Raw genomic sequence first — 8036 nt, 5'->3', positions numbered from 1 at the left:
ATTTGATTTATTTTAGCATTTTTGTTTTCTCCTTTCTGAGGTGATGTGGTCTGGAATCAAACTTGTGATATTACAGCAACTTTCACTCCGACACTTGCAGATAAGACATCTGGAGAATCTGCAGACATGTTTTGCAATCCAGAAATGACACAGATAGCGATGGTACTTTACTGTGTTTTAGTTCATTTATCACTTCAAGCCATAGCTGAGGCTTTAATGATCCCGGGAGGTTTTGAGGCAGCAAGGCTGGTCAACAGTGCAGAGACGAGAACTCTCCCACTCTCACACCTACACATTCACTGGCTCTGACTCACGAGTCACTTGGAGGCAGCACCGTACCGCCATGAGCAGTGTCTCAGTGGCCGCCATCATAAACTTGGCCTTCGTGGCCCAAACAGTGTGGCTGGCAGCCAGGGGATCTCGTACTTCGGTGGAAGTCCACCTCATGACGCACTAGCAGAAGGACCCTGCCGTAAACTCTCAGCTTTGACTCGCAGACAAACCAATCTTGATATACAGTATCCAAAGAAAGCAGCTGCACAAATCAATAATAATAAACTTGTTCTCACAGAGGTTAAGGTTGTGTGCGCAGTTCACTCCATCCAAGGACCTCATCTCAGCTCATTTCCAACTTACAGTAGACATTTCGTGAATGGTCGCACTCCTCAGGGATCAGTGTGAGTCATAACAGTGGATTTATTGTTTTAGGGTTTTTTTTTACTGTTTAACATCAATCTTTGCTACTAAAATAATTTCTCGGAAAATGATCCTTAATGTTCTCTCAAATTACTGCCAGGTAACTAACGTAACCTATAAATCTTGACATTAGAATAAAATCCTAACATTTGTTCACAATTACCTGCCTATCAAATATTATATTAAGATCCATTTTATTATCAGGATATATTTTAAGGTATTTTAAGAACCTGGATGTTGGTGTTAACGTGTCCTAGTGACCTTTGATAGATCAGCATCTCTTATACAAGCCTCCTTATACAACCTGCAAAAGTTCATTGTAATGTAAGACAGAGAGGAAGTTTTGGTTGGATAAGTGGATGTCATGCTCTTCCCTTCCTTCTCCATTTTATCATCATGTAAAATCTACTTTGTGCAGACCCTGCTAATGGTCTGCTGTAGTCACTGCAGTTACTCATGGAAGAGGCCCAAGGTCGTCTCTCAAAGCTGCGAAATGACAGCTTCAACAGCAGAGGATCATTCTCTCCGACTTTATGACGCCATGGTTTCTTTTTTGGAAAAAGAATAAAGTGCTATGGGAAAGTCAGAACATTTAATCATGATACGTTTTTAATCAGGAAAAGGAAATCACCCAAACCATGCGGTCTGCAGGTGTTTTTTGGTCAAATTATATGGAAGGCTGGTTACCTTGGAGGCATCCCCAGGGTTAGCCTGGAACTACCTTCGTATCACGCGAGAGTCTATCGCCGACTTCCATCATCAGTCTCAGAGCGATTATTATCTAACTGTTTGGAGAAATTGACCAAAGGGGGAGGAAACGCTGTGCACTTCTACCGCACTCTTACCAATTGAATCCAAGTTGTTGTACACATTAAACTCTCGCAGGGTGGACAAAGCAAAGAAACAAAACCAAAGACATCTGCTGAAACCTGTGTGGACCTCATCATTGAAATACTGCAGCTAGCATTGGCTAATGGAGAGCACATGGGGAGAGGTGTGTGTTCATAGATAGGTGCAGTAAATATCTACGTGAATGATGAACAGGAAGGACTGCCATGTGTTGAGCGCTGCAGTGCTGCTCGTCTCCGATGTGACCAGGACCAGAGCTCAAGGCCAAGTTTGTAATGTTCTGGCTGACATTGAAACTCCAACACGCAGCCTCGTTTAACGTAATTGCTGTTTTGAAACTGGCAGCATCTTTAGTTGTACTGCACGACATATACAAAACATTTCATTCAAAGGAACAGTTTGACATTTTTTTGAAATACACTTATTCATTTTCATGCCCAGAAATAGATGAGAAAATTGATGCTTTTGGCTGTGATGTAAATATGAAGCTGTGGTTAGCTGATGGTTCGCTTAGCTTTATAAGGACAGAAAACAATAGCCTGTCTCTACTCAACGCCTACCAGAGCCTCGACTTGAAATAACATGCGTTTTGTTCGTTTAAACCCATGAAGTCATACAAACAAAATTGTCAAACAAGATCCAGAATATTAATGAGCTTCAGAGGTTTTAACTGCCTCCAGTTTGTTGTCTTTACTGTTCCTTCATGTTATGTGTCTTAATACGTGAGAACATTATTCATGTTTTTATGAAACTCTTGAGAATAATGCAAATAAACATAACCTGTACTATTTCTACAACTACATATAACATGCACTTTGCTAAAGACTGGCAGTTGAAGAATTGGACTTGACAGCAGTGGTAACATGCAGCTTCAAGCTTCCTGATTACTTTTTCACATCTCAGGCTTTTTTCTTCTTTTTTTTGGCTCATGAGAACAATACAGCATCAAGTCATAGCTGCAAATGATATTTTACTGCCTTCAAGTAGCAGCTAAAAGGCCTAAAAAACACCACAAAAAAAAGGAAGAGGGTCAGAACCAAGAATCTGCTCGTGCCAAGTTACCGAACCACAGATCACAGCCTCTTGCTTCTACATGAACATTATGATTTCTGTATAAAAATAATTAGTGGTTAAGATTTTTTTCACCAGTTATTAGAAAGGTTGAAAGGACACATGATACATTCTGTAGACTCGTACACCTTCAACCACTAAGTCACCAGGACAAGTTAAATGAGTCAGGATCAGTTTCAGCTGGCAAGTTGTGTAACAGGAGATGAAACTGCAATAAAAACAGCTCAGAAGGCTTGCAGACAAGAAAATAGCCTCCACTGTTGGGAGTCTGTGGTATCCCCTGCCTGTAACTTAAGCCTGAGCAGAGGAAAGTTTGTATGAAGTCAAAATGTATACACAGACCAGTGTAAGCCCCATGAACCTAAACAAATCCCCAACTACAGTACAGTTTGGCCCAAAGCTAAGTAATACAAAGATGTACAGAATAAAAAAAAGATGGACATTGAGAGAACAATGGGAGGGCCTGAGGGGTTTGAAGATGGAAGGAAGGTGGGTTTTATCTTACAGTAAAAGCTTTAGTCTACAACATATCACAGCCACACTGACAGTATGCAGTCAATGTGGAACTGTCCTGTTAAAAGTCACATAATTCAAGACAGAAGCTCGACTATAAAAGAACCTTGAGGGTGTTGAAATAAATCAGTGTAGAACAAAGGTGTCAGCTTGTCTCTCTTCCTTGTCTGTGCAACTCAGTGACAAATCTTTAAAAATGGAATGCAAATAGCGGGTCGATAGTGGGTCAATAGTGGGTCAATAGTGGGTCAATAGCGGGTCAAACCTTATGGATGTGAATGTGTGTCCATGAATGACTGATAGTTCCAGCTTTGGTTTGCTGAAGATAAATGGAAGTAAATCGTGTGTTTATTTGTGACTATTTTCACTTGTGGATTTTTATAATTTTTGTGCTTTATTGATTTTTTTTCCTGCAGAAGGACAGCGTATGAGAGCATGACTCAACATTAAATACAGTGTGTGCTTTTATGGTGATGAAATAATTTATCCCCCAGGTCACTAGTGTATCACAGTGATTTGTTTTAGTTTCGGGACAACAGTTGAGCAACCGAATGCCCTTTATAAGACTTTGGTTACATACTTTCACTGACATTTATTTTCATCTGACTTTCTGTGAACGAATTAAAGCAGAGTAACGTTGACTTAAAGAACATCACTGCTATTGGTAATGTGGTTCCACACTCTGTGAAGTTTTCCAAATGTGGCAGAAACTTCAATGTCATCCTTCTTAATGTATAATATTTAGTTGAGTGGTGCCACTTTTGAGGGTAAAACCAAAACTGCCTGACTGCCAAAACAGTCTCTTAATCACCAGTCAGCTGACATCTATGGTTGAACATGAGGCCCAAATTACAAACTTCAGACATCAAAACGTCCTATTCATGATTCATTCTAAATACAGCATGAACAGTGATTTGACTATTTAATTTAGCAGCAGTGCAAAAAAAGTTTACCAGAAAATTTGATTAACTCAATGGTCAAACTGCCAGTAAAAATGACGGAGCTCTCAGCCTCCATCCATTTAACCAGTGATTGAATTTCCATTAGATTACTATGCAGGGTTTTTCCAAGAATCATGAAAAAATGTCAGCATATGATTTATTAAAAAATCAAGCACCGTGCTTAACGTTGTGAGACAAAGTGAAGAGAAACACCAGGCTGCACTGAAGGCTTTGTTATCATTAGTTGTAAAAAGATAAAATATTTGTCAGTTTTATATTAAACAACAGCAGGATCTTATTTATCAAACTGGTTCTGATTAATCTTTAGTTTCTTATTCCCATAACTAAAATAATCTTAACAGACTTCTCCATCTGTGCTTCTCTAGAACTGGGTTGTCTTTCCAAACTATAAAACCATGTAAAGAAAAGACCCTTATTGTTCAGATGAAGATTTATTGGACCAATAAAGATTAATGATTAATCTCGTTTGAAAAACACCCGGCTCTAATTGCAGTAGTTAGAGTAGATTATGTGGATATTATGCAGTGTTTTTCCTGTTTCTGTTCACCTCATATCCAAATAAGACAAGGAAAGAGCATCATGAATCAGACTTATTTTGTCTGGAGCCAAACAAAACAATATCTGATGAACTGATGGACAAGTAGCATTATGATTACAATACACTAACTGACCTTCTAGCTCCTCCCCCGATTCAGCAACTTGATCTATTCAGTTGTAACTATGTAGGAGCAGTAGAGGATTGTTTATTTCAGAAAATATCATTTATGTGTTTTTCCCCAACTTCTTTTTCACTACTGCAATCACAAAATCGTTTCGATGTTTTTTTTATACACAAAAAATGTAAGCATGGACATAATAGGTTGTGTTTCACCTCTTCAGAACACATGCAGCAGATCTGTTTCACATCAAACTAAACATTGTCAATCTCTTAGATTCAAAACAGGACCAACTGCCATTACACTTTATTTGGTGCAGACGTATGTTTCTTGGGGGGAACAGAGGGAGGCTGGACGAGGTGAGACTTCAGTTCTCATCCGGTTTCTCCGTAACAGCACAGCAGTGAACAGCAGACAGTGATGGTCTGTGAAATCCATCACTGATAGGAGCAGGATTATTAAACCTCCACTATCATCCACTTGGAATGTCCCTCCCACACAGATGAAGACCATCCGTCTTTGCAGCACCTCCAGCATGCCCCCCCCCCCCCCCCTGCCCATTTAAAGTCTGAGGAACAAATTACTCATCTCATTCTGTGGGAGAGTTCAGAAGATGGAACAGACAGGAAACATAATGATTCATGTTATAATTTTAGGTGTTTATGTATGATAATGACGCACAGATAAATTTCTCCCAGAGATATTTTGATATTTTTAAATACAAGTGCATTTTATCCCGGTGACAGCTTTGAAGATTGTCGTGGAAACGGCAAGTTGACGCACCGAGTTGTAATCCGCTGTATGTTTTGTAACCTTAAACTAACATGTTCCACCGAGAGTTTTGACAACGACTTCAGTGTGAAGCTGTAAAGTGCCTCCGAATGACCAGTGAGGGACACATGGAACAGCTGCTGTAGTTTCATTCCTCTGGCTGCTTTCTACTTGTTAACTGCAGCATATGGATGGAGTTAGGACTGTTTTCTCAGTCTATAGGAACAACACAAAGCCTTATTTCAAAAGTGTGGGTTCAGACTGCTGCTTTCAATGAGCCATGTTGTTGAGACAAGTTCAAATGTAATTGTTTTCTTTGCAGAATAATTGAAACCAAAAACAAAATTGTACCCTGTTCCCCCACCGTTAAATTTTCTCAAATGGGAGCTCATCAGCTTGTAAATTTGTTTATCCAAAGGCAATGCCTTTAAAGGAGGTATGAATTGTTCATGTTTCTCAGAAGATACATTATTATGACCTCTTGATGTTTCTTCTAGCAACACAGTCCGGTTTGAGTTTTCCCCTAAAGTGACTTGGCTAATAACAAAACTTAACAACCTGAACTTTGCTGTAAGTTTTGTGATGCCCAAAGGAGAAATCCTTGTTGACCTTTCGCATTGCACCGACCCTCCATCCATCTTTTTTTATGATGTTTATCTGAGGTCTGGGCTGTGATGGCAGCAGGTTACAAAACTTGGACATTTTTCTCCCCAGAAATGTCCCCCAGCTTCTACTAGGCAATCTCATTACTTCCCATGGTCACATGAGATAAGTAATGCAGAGGTTTTTTCTTTTGGAGTGTGCCCTCCACCCGAACCACTCCACCACAACTGGATTATCTTGATGGGGAGAAGCAGTTGGTCTATTCTGGAGTCCTGCCAGATGGCTGACTCTTCAACTCATTCTTTGGGTTCGCGCTGCTACCCATCAGAGTAAACTCATTCCGGCTGGTGCAATCACAATGTCATCTGAGCTCAAGACAGAAGCTGCAAACTGATATTGCGTTGATCCATCTCCACAGGAACTTGTTCTCACTGTTACTGTACAGGGTGCAAACCCATCAAAACATAAAGTGGTGCTTGAAAGTTTGTGAACACTTCAGAATTTTCTATATTGCTGCCTGAATATGATCTAAAACGTCATCAGATTGTCACACAAATGGATGAAGAAAACCCAGTTAAACAAATAACATGAAAATATTTGACTTGGTAATTTATTTATTGAGGAAAATTATCAGTTCGCAGACTCCTGACCCTCTAACTTTCCTCTTTCAGTATTCCTCTTTCAACCCAGAATGTAAATTTCACAAGAAATTGTCACAACTCAACTTCACAAAATGTCTCTAATCTCATCTAATGACATGTTGCCATAATATTTGAAAGCAATATTAAGAGTTTAAGGACTTTATGACTTTTCATCTGGTAAACTTTAGATGTTTATACCCATTGCAGCATCACCAGATTGTCACCAGCGTATATCGACACTTATTGCATTTGCTGTACCTCAATTATGAAAGCTTTAGTGTGACCCTGACCAAAGTAGAGCATGAAAGTTCATTCATGGCCATTGAAAAAAGAAAACAAATGTTAAATTAAGGTCAGCTACAAGAGGCAAAAGGAGGACCTTAACAGAGCAATGTTTGAAAATGGAAATTAACCAAAGTTTACTGCAAAAATGAGAAAATAAAATAGTAATTAAATAAATTCATGGTCACAGTGTGTCTCAGAAAATATCCTCGAGTGAAGTTCAAGGAGGGCTTGCATGATACTGCATGTAAGGGTTGTTTTCCATCCCTTTATAGTAAATGAGCTCATGATGGTAACTCCGAGTATTTGTGGTCATATTAAAACATGGGAATCCTGGATTTAATGTTATTTTTGTAATTACTCTAAAACGCTATAATACCACCTAATGGTGAACATTTAAATAGTTATTCTCTTTTTCAAGCATCTTTTTACAATTATCTCTAAATAAGAATAATGTATTCTTTGCAATGTGTTCATTTCCTCTCAGGAAAAAAGCAGTGAATGACAACATAACCCATGCTCAGATATTTTCCCCTTCTCTCTTTTTTTTTTTTCTATCTTTCCCAGAACAGCAGGCACTTTTCTTCCTCTCACTTCTACTCGCAGACGCCTCTGGGAGCTGAGTCACGGAGACCGTTTCTCCGTTGGGGGTTCACAGCTCCGACAGCTGCTGTGGCCTGGAGGGGAAACTGGTGAGGATTTTCTCAAAGTTGCTCTGTAAGGAAAGAGTGACACAGCACTATGTTGACCCCAGTAAGCATTTTTTCCTCATTCCCCCGTGGGAAGCAAGGCACTGACTGTCCAGGCCGGCCCACACAACCGGGCCCCCCCACATCATCACCCACACAAATGTCTGAAGGAAGTCTGTATGTAACGTCTGCTCAAAATGTCCAACACTATTACAGCTACTTGGCTTTTTATTACCTATTGTTTTGGGGTATTGGCCAGCTATCATTTATTGATTATATTCCATGACTGATTTAAATCAGTGT

The sequence above is a fragment of the Embiotoca jacksoni genome, unplaced genomic scaffold (genome assembly GCF_022577435.1).
Source record: "Embiotoca jacksoni isolate LCO1_2020_lvr unplaced genomic scaffold, fEmbJac1.0.p SCAF_18, whole genome shotgun sequence".
In the NCBI taxonomy this organism is placed as follows: Eukaryota; Metazoa; Chordata; class Actinopteri; family Embiotocidae; genus Embiotoca; species Embiotoca jacksoni.
The sequence above is the reverse complement of the archived record's forward strand: the minus strand, read 5'-3'. Positions refer to the sequence as shown.